This window comes from Semicossyphus pulcher, unplaced genomic scaffold (genome assembly GCF_022749685.1).
Source record: "Semicossyphus pulcher isolate SPU_LCO1_2020_fin unplaced genomic scaffold, fSemPul1.0.p SCAF_2, whole genome shotgun sequence".
NCBI classification, from domain to species: Eukaryota; Metazoa; Chordata; class Actinopteri; order Labriformes; family Labridae; genus Semicossyphus; species Semicossyphus pulcher.
This window is the reverse complement of record NW_027211693.1, coordinates 18,634,602-18,647,868: the sequence shown is the minus strand read 5'-3', so window position 1 is coordinate 18,647,868 and position 13,267 is coordinate 18,634,602. Positions and strand designations below refer to the sequence as shown.

Below are 13,267 nucleotides of genomic sequence, written 5' to 3'. Positions count from 1 at the left end.
GTCTAAAAGTGCTGAATGGCTGTTTAACCCTGTTGCTACTCACATCTAAGACATGCTTATGAAGGATGGTAATGCTTGGGCAGGTCAGCGTCGCTGGGTTATATTAGTGGACCTCAAGAGGGCAGTCCATACATGTAAACCTAACGCTATAATATACGTGTGATCATTGTCCGAGTCGCTTTACGACACCTTTAAATGTTAATTTTAAAATCCTTTATTTTGAATGGAAGCGTGACAAGTCTGAGATTGTAGGCAATTATATTAATTGTCAGAGAAATTATTAAATGAATCAAAACAAAGAGAGGGAAAATTTAATTGCAGTCTGAAACTTTAGTATTATGATTAATTAGAGAAAAAAACAATTATACTAGCTGTAACGCTGGAACACAATTTAAAAACGCAATATTTTCAAAGAGACACATCTCAGGTGGAAATCATGCTCCTAGACATGATGGATTTAGAAATAGGGAAATTCAAGTGAGTCAAAGTAGTCATATTTTATATATAATCTTTTCCTGGGAAGGGGAAAGCACTATTCTACCGCCACAGTCCTGACGAGTGAATATCAGAAAGCTTTCAGGAGAAGATCCTAAACAAGATATGGCCTTTAATGATGGACAGGCTCTGAGAGAGGGACTGCGTTTCTATATGAACTATATGGGACTGTATAAGCAGACATTCTGAGGGAGCCTGGATGTGTTGTAGTGGGACAGTGAGAGGAAAACTAAAAGCAAAGCAAAAAGACAACTTCTGGGAAACTACATGTTTGTCACTGTGAGCTCTTAGAATGAGTTTGTACACACGCTAAAGACAGAGTCAGCCATTGTTTACTCATATTTATCATTATTATGTTTAATAACTGGGGGTATGGTTTTAAGGGACAGTAGGTCAGGATAGCGCACATCATTTGCTCAGTTCTGCTGGATTTGATATGATAATGTGCATAAGCGAATGGTTTTACTGCGTTTGTACAAATCACACACATTTCCAGCCTGCCTCCATTGACTCACTGCCTCTTCTTTTCATATAAATGCCTCAGCCTACAGCCAGAATATGCTGCTCACCTTGGGAAGCTTCACATTACCATTTGATTTAATTCTCCAGCAAATATTGAGTTCAGGAGGCCTTGTGGGAGTTTAAAAAAAACGGACCCAGTAATAATCTATTGCATATTGAGCAGGTCTGAGATATTAGGACCCCAAACAACCAACTGTGGCGGCTAATCTCCCGGCCAGCGGGGACTGTTGAAGCACTCCTGCTGGAAAACATTTATATATTTCTTTATTTTTCCTGGAGTGTGAGTGTGAACAGACTGACAGCCCCTCAGGTTATGGACTGTGACAGCTGAACCGCTTGACCAGGAGCGCGCTGTTACCGCGCACCCACGCACCGAGCTTTAGCGGCCAAGCTGCCGAGAAACCCGCACCGACAAAGTGCCTGCAGTTGGATGCTCTTGGAAAGTAGGCCTATCTATCTAGCGATCAGTGTTAAGCAAGATTAAATAACGCCCGAAGTCGTGACCAACCGCGCGGTTCATATTCATAATGCGACAACTCAGCTTACAGTCTCCACAATGCACCATGTCCGTGGATAATTCCTATTTACATCAGGTGCATGCGTGGGGACGCCTGTTATATCTTTTTTGGAGCAGCTCTAGGAAAACGCACGGAACATCAAAAATGACCCACTATTGCAACACCCTGATTTATCCAAGTGCCTTGTAGACTATCACTAAATTCTCGCCAAGCTTATGTTGCTCTCAGTAAATATAGCACAGGTCCTCGCCGGTTGTTTGGACGTCAATTTGATTTTACACAGAGCACAGAAATTAGGCTATTGGGCGCTCTCCAGCGTTTCTGAATGCGCTCAGGAGACAGACAAGTAACGGCTTACATATGCCCAGAGAACATTAAAGTGAACACACACATTTAATCTCAACAGAAAAGTGGCGGTTAAGACCAAATCTTACCTTTTCCGCTCGAATAGGATGAAAAATCAACCGCGTGTGCCGTCGCGTAGAGACATCACTGATTTACAAAAAAAGAAGTGCCACGAATTAAACTGAAGTAGGGGGAAAGGGGGAGAAAGGATCCTCATCAGAAGCGGCAGCAAAATGCGATGCAAGTAGAAAAAAAAAATGTTATCCACTACAAAAACTTATCCATGCGCTAAAAAAACTGTGGTCCTCATGTGCAGGAGAAAAATATGATGCACAGCGATCAACTTAGTTTGCAAAGGACGCTGTAATTCCTCTTCGGATGTTCTTGGGCTCGCAATCCCACGGGCGGAGATACGCATTGATCCCAGCTTGTTTTACATTAACTTTGAATCCCTAGCCTACGTTTGCCTTGAAATTCCTACTTTAATTTTCCAGCTTTAAAATCGCTGGCACGAAATTTGCACATGTGCGTTAAAGGCGTCTCGACGCGCGCGTAAAACTTCAATCCAAGCGCAAAAAAATGACTTCTGCTGAAAAACTGAAAGCGTAAGCCTATTTTATTTTATAAGCACTTGTTTTGAATGATGTACGGTTGTACACGCTTCCCAAAAAAACTCTTAAAGGTGGGATGCAGAGAGCGCATCGCCCCCCCCCCAATGGAGTTGGATCAAAGTGTGCCTCAGTGCAGCATCACTTACAGGAGCCGGGATAGGCGGTTCAGCGTATCTGTCTGCTAAGCTGTAGATGTCTCAGTAGTATTGTATGAACTCAGTTCCTCAATACTGCCCACCTCTCTCCCTCTCGCTCTCCCTCCGACTGACATCATGGCGGAAGGAGGAGCCAAGCGCAGATTTAAGAGCCCCGGTCCTCTTAAAGCCGCACTGCGTTGGAGAGATGCTTGCACTGACATGTAGGTGGAAAGCGGTGCGTGCCTGTGTGTGTGTGTGTGTGTGTTTCAGTAGCCAGACTTGCTCCAGAAATCCGCCTGAGAGCAAGAGGGGGGCACTGTTCACTTTTATACCGAGCTTTGTTTCTGCTTTTCATTCCCAATTAGGTCTGCTGTATCACAGGCGCCTCTGAATGGTGGTGACGTTCAAAATGCTTTTCAGACATTCCCGAGGGTGTCAACAGGCCACGGCAGAGCTCTTACCAAGCAGGAGGAGAGAAATTAGCCCGATAATGGGTTTGTTCACAGTTTCCATCGTTTCTGTGTCTAAAATTGTGTCAAAAAATATCCGGGTTGTTTGAACCTATCTCAGTTTATTTCCAAAAACACGTTGCACACTTGAAATGAATAAATGGCAACAGGGGGATTACCTGGGAAAATGAGGGAAAATGCCAAAAGTAAAATACTTGACAAGGTACCTCAAATGCATCACTGGAAAGATACTGAAGTGTGAATCAGATATTGCTAAAGTTGTTTAACAGTCTGTATTTTGGAAAATAAATTCTACCGTGAAAGTGAAACATCAACAGATCCGCTTGCAGCTGAAGGGCAACATGTCAGACGTCAATACAGCATATTGATTGGCTCCAAAATCACTGATCACAAATCATCACGCTGTCACTTTCCTGCTGCTTTGAATTGAATGGGTGTTCCCTCCCCAAATACCCTAAAGTAGATTCTAACAGGTGCTTTTACGAGGGTCAGAAAGGTCAAACGACCACCACCGCCATGTAACAGCTGATTACTCCTGTTCCTGTGCCTTCACCTCACACAACAAATGACTCCAACATTGCATTTAAACACATTTAGCCCCCGGCAAGGTTTTATAAACTGCATTCTTCACCTGTTCAACTATTCCTACCACATTATTTCATGTCACAACAGTCATCCCAGAGGGCAGGGGGAAGGGTCAGATGATTGTTTCTGTTTAGGCCAAATTATACTTCAGTCTAAAGGTAACAGCTGGGAGAACGCAGAGCCAGTTTTAAGTCCACTGGAAAATCACAAGTCTATTTATCCAGGGAGAAAACACAGTGGGAAACAATTTGTGCTTTGTTAAATGTACTGTTTGAGGATTTTTAAAGCTCCTGTGAGGAGTTTTTCACTGGTTATGAAACAGACTGAAATTAATTCTGATGCCTCTGTATGACCAACAAAAACAAACCAGAACATCAGCGACAAGATTGATTCTTTCTATACAGTTGTTTTTAATGCCTGAAACTGCTGGTGGAGGGGTAGGTGTCAGAAGGAGCGATTAACTGCACGCTGCCTTTGTTTACATTTTCCAGGGCAAATATTTAAAGCGAGTGACACATGGGACTGTTAATCTCGAAGATCTCTGTTTCGTTCTCTTCAGCGCCACCTATGGCGATAAACGGTAATTGCGGGAGCACACTTCCCAGATATCCAGACAGTGTTGCATGTGTGACGTCCACAGTTGGCACCAGTTGTAACTCTTGATTTTCCTCGCTGACAGTTGCTTTCCTTTTCAGACTGTTTGCCTTCATCTGAGCGTCGAATTTGTTTCTTTTTCTTTGGATTTTCACTTATTGTTGAAGTTGTATTTGTAGTCCTCGATCTTTTCTTTGTTTGTTCAGCCATAGTAGATTACTGTTTACTCGCAACACTCGCAGCGACTGGAAAAGCAGCCGCTTAGCTCCGCCTACCCTCTCTGGCAGACCAACCACTGCTGGGTGATGGAAAACAAGTCACGAACTGGGCGCCACTTGTGATTTTTTCTGCGAGAGTCGCCACAGACACCCAGTCTGTAATACTGCAATGGAAAGGCATTCATCAGTGGGCCATAGGCTCAATCACCATTGTGTTAGCTCGCTCTGCGATAGATCGTGACAAAACAGTCATTTATTTAAATGAAAATCTTTGAGATTATTACTTTTAAGATATTTTTTATTAAAAACCACCACTTAACAGGACAAACAGGACAAAATCAGCAAAGAGATAAGAGGTTCAGCTTTGTCCACAGGGGGCGCCAAAATCAACACAAGCCAAAAGTTCCTCACAGCAGCTTTAAGAACTTCTTGGCTATCTGGCTTTTAATTAAATTGTATAAAACGCATCAAACTGTAGACATGAAATATAGCTATTTATGTGCAGAACACTTTTCCAACACTGGTGGAGATGACTGTTCTACCCTTGATTTATTATTCATGACAACAAAACTTGAGCTATAATGTTGCAGCAGCTTAACCAAAGCAGTAGAGGATTAGCTTAACGGTTCATTTTGTGTAAGTTAACAATACTAACGCCAGATTTCCACCAGTCCACTGATACGCTTCTGAAAGTCTTTGAAACATTAGTTGGGAAATGTGGTGATGTGGCAGCGCTATCACATATCTCACCAAAACCAGGGGATGTTCAATCATCTTTTCCCTTTTCAGGACCTGAAAAACTATTTAAGATCGTTAGCGCAAACATGAAATGCTAACTAAAGACATGAAGACATTAACCAAACTTTTGAGCGGGGCTCCTGTCTGAACATTTCAATAGATCTGTTCCTGACAAACTGTGCCGACTCAGGGAATCAGAGGCAGATATGTAGAAAGGCACACCTCTTCTTTTGTTTTTTAAAGATATGATCAAACAGTCCTTTTCTTTAACATTGCCTTTCATCATGCTTGCGGTTGGCATCCCACTGAATCTGTGACTTGTTACGCACACATGCAAAAGAAATAATTGGAAGAAAGAGCACATTTACTAATATAGCTTATCAGTCGGGCACAGCTGGGTAAGAGAACGAGGAAGGAAGGGGTTGCAGAGCTAAATTGCGAGGTCGCCGTGTATTAACATCCAGTGGTTTGGAGAAAGGATAGGTTCTTTGCCCACCACACTAGATTTAATGCCATTCTGTGGTTTCCTATTATCCGCTCGGCTTAAACAGCATAACTTGTCCAAAGAGATCACAGAGAAGCTGCTGTGCCATTGTCTTTGTTCAGCGTTTCATCAAACTGAATGTTATTATGATCTATGAATATTGCATCTCTAAATAAGTAAAAAAGAGTCCATGTAGTTAGCAGTGCAAATACGTCCACGGAACAAGCTTTACAGAAGGCTTTACTGAAGAGTTGGAGACATCCTTACAAAACATTTTCTTCTTCTTCTTATCCATACAGGCTGGGTTTGTATCCATGGCAACTTTGAAGAACCTCAGAGATTTACCACAATGAGTTGAAACTATGTCTATTGCCGCATTTCTCTCCTTCTGTTTCTTTCTCTTCCACTTTCTCAAGGATCTCTGGAGAAAGGAAAAGATTTGAGTAAGATGGAGTGGACCGAGCGAGGACAGTACAATATTTGCTTTTACCTTATTGGCAACAGAGGGAGACTTTCAGAAAAATGGTGTTGAAACCCAACATAGACAAAAAGACTGCCTGAATAGAATTATATTTGAATGTTTCCATAGGGTGAGGCTGTGCAGCGAGCATGACTGCAGTTTTACAAAGAGGAGGAGAAAGTGGAGAGGTAAAAAGATGATTACAGTCTCTGAGGCAAAATGGGCAAAGATATCACGAGGCATTTGGGGTCCTCCGCTGTGCTTTGGGTGTTATTATTTAAAATATGTGAGGTGTCCACATATGAAAAGAATGGGACTTGTAGTTTTGTTTTCGCTTTTGATAATATGTACTTTTACTTTGGTACACGAGCCGACAGAGTGCTGAAAAACATCGCTTCAGAAATGTCTGCTTTGAGTCTCACTCTCATGGTGATTCGATTTTGGAAGAAGTTATGGTGGATATATTCGACATATAGAGTTTTGACAGTGCTAATATAGGACTTCATAGGACTATAGGAATATAGGACAGAAACTTCATGGGAGGAATTTGTCAATTAAAGGCGCTTTCACACCTAAAGTCTGTTTGTTTGATCTGAATCAAAGACCAAATTGTTCCAGTGTTGCATTTTGCCTCCAGTTTGGTTTGTGTTCACACGGCAGTTTTTACCAGCCGACCACAAGTTTAGATTTGTGAGGAAACTGCTCTCTGATTGGTCGGAAAACTCCCTGAAGTAAACACTCTTTGTTTACTTCTCAACACGATTGTGGACTTTAGTGTTTTGTTGTGAGTTTTTTTAAACTTTTAACCAACATTGTTCCACGGATCGATCACGTCCAGTCTCCTTTAGTTTCTCCCTGAACAGTTTGAACACCTCTGTGTTCTTGTGCGCTTCCACAAGCATTTATGAAATCGTTTGGTCAGCGAATATTTCTATATTCTTGTTGCTCCCACGTCTGTCCTCTACTCATCTTGCGGCCTGTCTCCGCAAATTTAAGCACCCGTTCACAACCCACAATGCAAAGTTGTTTGGTTTGCTTCCTATTTTAAGTCAGGTTATGTTCTCGCCTGAATCGAACCGGGCCGTGAACCATGTCCCGTCTTTTCTAGCGGACCATGGTCTGGTGGTTTGGTCTGAATGCGTGTTCACACCTGTCCAAAGAAACCGGACTTACCGAGTCGAGTCCGAAAGTCCAGACCAGAGCTGTCAGGTGTGAAAGCACCAGAAAAGCCTTGATTGTGTCAATAGATGACCTGATGTCATGCCTGACTATAAAAACCTTTAGTATTCTGTAATTGCCAATCAAACTCATATTATTATCAAAGCACTGCAAATGCCTTTAAGTGCCTTAAGCACAATCTGAATAGTGAATGGAACATTAAACCCGTCCTTGTATTTGCCGTCAATCAGCCAAACAACCTCAGGTCGACAACATGAAATTCTCCGGCTGAAAAGACCACTGTCAATTTGATCCTGTCAGATAAAGTTGAAGCATGGCTAAAGTGGAATGAGGCAGAATTCATCACAAGGCGCAGAAATCTTGAGGCTAATGAATGGTCTGAATGACATGTATTTGCAACACACCAATTAGACCACAGCCAGCACTGTGAGCCACCGTTATTGTCAGTTGACATGTCCTCACCTAATGTTCCACTGGCAAATTAATGTGTGTTTGAGTGAGAGGTACAGGTTATTGTAACAGGAGAGTTTATTCAAATGTGTGTTAATGTCTTGTAGGAAACGACTAATTGCATATACAAGCATTGCACAGGTCGGGTTGACTTATCTGTAGTTTTGTCATGTCATGTTTGTCCCTGTTATGTGCGAGACTGCTAATTGCTTCTGGCAAAATAACAAGTCATGGTACCATATCCGCCAGCTTTAAAACTTTGCTATTTCGGGTGGAATACAAAATGTTGTTATCAGAGGATTTGACAAAAACAATAAGCCTTTCAATGTGAAATCAGCATCTTCCATTAATAATTCACCTACATACATTACAGACATCTGTGCGCTACAACTGGATGCTATAAACATACTCTTAGAAATAGTGCAAACTAGATGTGATCATTGTATGACAAAGCACGAGTGGAGGAGTGTCAGTTAATGACAGCACATGTTGTTGGGGCTTTGCTTTGTGTGTGAATTAATAATGAAACCGTCGTAGTGTGTTTCTGTTCTGCTCTGTTTCATGTACATCACACGTCAGCCTCCTGTAACGGCGCAGAGCAAGATCAATTTGTAGTGCAAAAGAAGAACAAATGTTTCACCTACCCACTTTTATCTGTCACTTTTGGCTGAAAATAAACACAAACATTACAAATGTGCAAAAATACATGCACAACATCAACACATATCAACTTGACAGCGCTTCCCTTTCAAGATGGATTTCTAAACCGTATCAATTCTGCATTTTTGGAAAAGCTTTCTCCCTCCTAAGAAGTAACTGACTGTTAAAACAGCCTGTGTGTGTTGTTTGATGAAGGCGATTGTACATGCTGTGGTGATGTTTCCTTCCATCTGTCTACTGTGAAACGGAGCCTGAGGCAACGCTGTCAGACGAGAACGGTTTGCCTGGCTATATACTGTACATTAAGTTGAATAAAGTCCCACCCTCTTCTCGGCATTTGTGCATTCACTCATTGGCACAGGAGTGGGGTAATAAAATCCTTAAAGGGGACCTTTAATGCTCATAGCTAGTTCCATATTTTCATTTTTGTGCTCCATTAGAGTAGCTTTATAATTCCTGTTTGCTGCCCATTTATGCAGCCCTTCAGTTCATCCTCTGCCTCAAATGACCCATCCTAGCTTCTGTCTCTTTAAGGCCCCTTCTTCAAACGCCCACTTTCTTCTTATTGGCCAGCTCTCTGGAAGTCTGAGCGCTGCCTTGTACTCTTGTCGTTTCCAACAGAAAACTATACACCTACTGAGGAAAATCATTTTCTTTTTCCTCATTGGAAGTGGCGACTTCTCATATCCGTCCATTAATGTCCGAGCCCTAATTGCAATATGACATCAACAACATCAACATACATTACAGCAGGAAACTTGCTCACAATTAACCCCATTATCTGCTTCCTATGTGGCCTAGCAGTTTATTTAGTCTCTCGATCACAAGCCTTATATAGATGTTGCTGTGGGAAACATCTGCTGTCAAGCACACACATTTGGCCATAAATGTACCAAGAATACAGCAGTATGAAAGGATTCTTCTTCCAGTAAAGCATTAACTAGTATCCAGGGCAGCCTGGAGCCTGACTTTTGTTGCAGATACTTATTTTTTAACCTCATAACCTGGACCTTTGGCCCTTTTTGTCAACATCCCTCAATAAGGAAAATCAAAAATAGGCCCCCTTAAAAAAGAAGCAATTTGGGCCGTTGATTTGAATCACTTGTACATACAAAATATGCTCATCTTAAATCTCCTTTACAAAACTTTACAAACTAAATGAAAAAAAGTTATAACCTGATTAATAAAGATATGCAACACTTATTTAACACAAGATGGATGGGTCTTACAATGTGTTTGCCTTTGCCTGGTGAAGGTCGCTGAATTGATTTTAAATAAAATTTTATGTGGTGAAGATTTCAATCTAAATGGCGAGCCTTTGTGAGGACAGAAACAAGTCTGGCCCTGGATGCAACAAAAGCAAGCAAAAAAAATAAATTGCATGGGAGTGAGCGAAGGGTGGGAGGAGGGGTTTTAAATCAATCAGCGTCTTTGAATTGGCAGCTTTTTACCTCAATGTTAGAAATTCCACATGGTTCTTTGCTTTTCACGCCAAAAAAGAGAATCTGACCAATGTCACAGGAACGCATGGTAAGATCGATACCTACACATATTTCTCTCCTCCATCCAATATTTTTTAGGGTGAGACAGAAGAGAAAAAGAATGGTGCTTCCATAATCACCAAGGAGTAATTATTTGGCACTCTTCCTTCCCAGATGGCTGAATGCTTGATGTTCTTGTCACGTTGTGTTGCGTTTTCCCTGCCTTGAATGGGCTGTGTACACAACCATTGTTTGATGAGTAAAATTGAAGGCAAGCCTTGTAAACTGTGGATGCCCCTTGCCAAAGACATGGCACTGCAAAGACAATGTGTGCAGACATCTCTTTCACACTCTTGAGACTTTATGCTCCTTAGCTTGAGGCTTTACGAGAGGTAGCAGACTGTATTGTAAAGAAAAACCGACAACTTTTATATGTTACAAAGCTTGGAAACTTTTCTAGTCAGAGAAAGACAACTTTGCACCACAATGGTTTTGTGCTAAACTACAAATGTAAGCCCCAGATTAGGCAGCACTGCAGTTTAAGTGTGTCTCTTTGCAATGCAAATCACACCGTCAGTCGACAGAGAACAGATTTGCTTATCTGCCATGACTACCTTTGCCACTGCCAAAAAGAGGAAATATTTTATGTTTCTTACAGTTTTTTTATATTGTTCTGTGATTTGCTTCTGAGCACCGAGCATCACCACTCTCACACAGCTTCCAACCAGTAATCAACCAGTTCACTCATCCATCCAATCAATACACCCATTGATCTATCCAAAATCATTCTGCTGTTCTTGGTAGGGTCACAGAGGCATCACAGGGGCAGTGCAACACAAAAATCCTTATCACAAATATTGCACCTAAGATAGAGGATGGAGGACACCTCTGTCCATACTGGCGTTCCTGTCCTTATAGTTTGAATTGCTCTTAGTGTGTGGGCAAGGTCCTTCTGTTCCTGTTAAGGGTTGTTTTTAAGAAACATTTCACATCCAACATAGCAATAGTTTTGTGATGGCCCTTTCCTGTTAAAACATAAGAGTACTCCAGTGTGCAAAGTGAAGTCAAGAGACCCTGACCTAAACCTTGGACCTAACTGCTTGTAAGACCTTAAAGCTCAATCTGGTCAGTGGAAGTGACCAGAGTGCAAACTCTTATGGAAAGCATTATGTAACGGATGGGGCTATTATAGCAGTGTATTGATAATGTCGCTTGGTCATATATGGGTATAATCTTTTGGTGTTCACATAATTTGTTGTTCCACACAGTTATGCCAGTGTTGTGTAGTTTGAGTTTCTTAAAGATAATTTTAAGTGCGTCACACTCTGCAAACTGATCCAAAGCAAATTCCAGAGAAGTCAGAAAGATGGTATCATCTAAAAAAAAAAAAAGCCAACATATTGATCCAAACATCGCCCAGATATGAAGTCTCCAGACCTCAGCCGTACTTTGATATTCTGTCCATGAAAATCCTGCACTGATTCCAACAGCTTCTGAAGAACATCTGAAACTTTGGATACATGGCTCACAACACGCAGAAGTAAACAAGGTGGTACCAATCTGAATGTTTAACAGCGTACTTATTCATTCATGACAACCTTCTTATAAAACTAGAACAATGTCTTTGTGCTTTGGAATTATTTGGCGTGCCATAGTATGTTGCTATAAAAACTGAATGCTTGTTTTTTTTACCACCTCCTGCTGTTACCGCCCGTCAAGAGCTTGGATTTGTTCTTTGGCATGATATCGTAGTGATTTGCATACACTAGATAATTTTTTAAATGTCTTTGTTTTTTCTCTATGGCTTCAGACCACTTTAGCTAATGCTCCTTTTAGAGTCAGTAGCTTGCTCACCCACTCCATGAGATGCGTCCTTTAGAATTCTGAAGGTCTACAAGAGTAATAATGTGTATATATATGTGGAGGCCTCTTTGAGCTAATGTTTTAATGTAACTGATGCAAAGCACAGTGCTGAAGGTAATTCACTGGTTTCTGCTCTCATTCAATGGTTTCTGCCTAACACGGATGTTAAATGTTGCTAAGTAGAGCTAAAGTGGTAATGTCTCCCTTGAAGAATCACACTGCTATGTCTGGGACAATTCGCATAGATGAGATACAGTGCATCAGCTTTTATTGAAAGGGGGACTGGTAGAGCAGAGAGGCTAAGTGACAGCAAATCAGGTTTGAAGAAGTGTGGCTCGACAGGCAGGCCGGGCGGTTAAGATTAAATCAGTATCTTTAAATATCCGTCATATCAACTTTTCAACATTTCTTTGAGTGGTGTTAAGGGAGGCTGGCAATTTACAGAAGACTAAAAAGTTTGCTTTGACATTTCATTGTTTCACTTGCAATAATGAAATTGGTAAAACGGCTTGGGGGCAGATGAATCGACCAAAACGTGCAGAATGATAATCCAATTTAATTAGAATTCAATAAGGGAGTAATGATGGGAGCAAGTGTCGCTTCAGTTTTTGCATCCTGATGTAATATGTAAGTAAATCAGAGAGTGTAAAATGTGGATGGACACTGTTTACTGCAATGTTTTCCTTCCCTAACCAAGTCCGCACCAAGTTGCCCACTCAAAACAAACTAAAAATATTTCGTGCATTTCCTCCGGATAACATCCAGTTGGCAAACTAAAAAGTAGTAATGTACTGGCACCATTGGCAAAGAGTTTGTTTGAGTAAATGGGCATGTGGCAAGAGTTGCATACTGTAATGCTGGTTCTATGAAGACAAGGTGAGACCATCCATATGGCAATGTTCTGGACTTGCGGACCAACCCTCGCTCATACTGTATGTATTGACAAATGTTTACCGCTCTCATGTCAAATCTGCACGGCTCAGACTGACCTTGGCGATTAGAAAAACAATGTTCAATCATCATTTTGTGTTAGTGAGTGTTAAGGACTGTCTTTTGATGTGGACAGCTTAGCACGTTCCAGGAAAGTCTACTTTCCGCAAAATGGGTGGAGTGAGTAGATTCAAATTCCTGCATGAAAACAGTCGTATTTTATATATGGCTGGTGCTTGTGCTCATAGGCCAGGTTACAATAGATATTAATTTCATTTCAACAAATGAAGGAGGGTCTGACATTTGGCATTTCCCGCTGCGACATCAGCACGATACAAAAGTATGTAGCAATCATTCGGAGACATGCCTGATTGACACATGGATCAACTCTTGGCCTCAATGGTGCAAACTCTGTTTGTCCAAGGAAAGCCCAATTCGAAAATGGCCACCTCCACACTTGACCAATCCAAACAATAATTCATAAATATCGTTAGCCTTTATTTAGCAGCTACAGCTTTGTGGAGTCT

General features: G+C 41.4%; 1 protein-coding gene across 1 annotated transcript in view; it reads right to left on the bottom strand.

Annotated features, from left to right (window-relative positions):
- The window catches only part of pcdh11 (protocadherin 11), a 129,641-nt gene extending 127,213 nt beyond the window's left edge, over positions 1 to 2,428 (bottom strand). Inside the window, exon 1 of the mRNA XM_069669311.1 lies at positions 1,970 to 2,428. The gene's annotated coding sequence lies outside the window, so the exon portion shown is untranslated. The remainder of the gene's footprint in view (positions 1 to 1,969) is intronic.
- Positions 2,429 to 13,267: the final 10,839 nt, after the last annotated feature.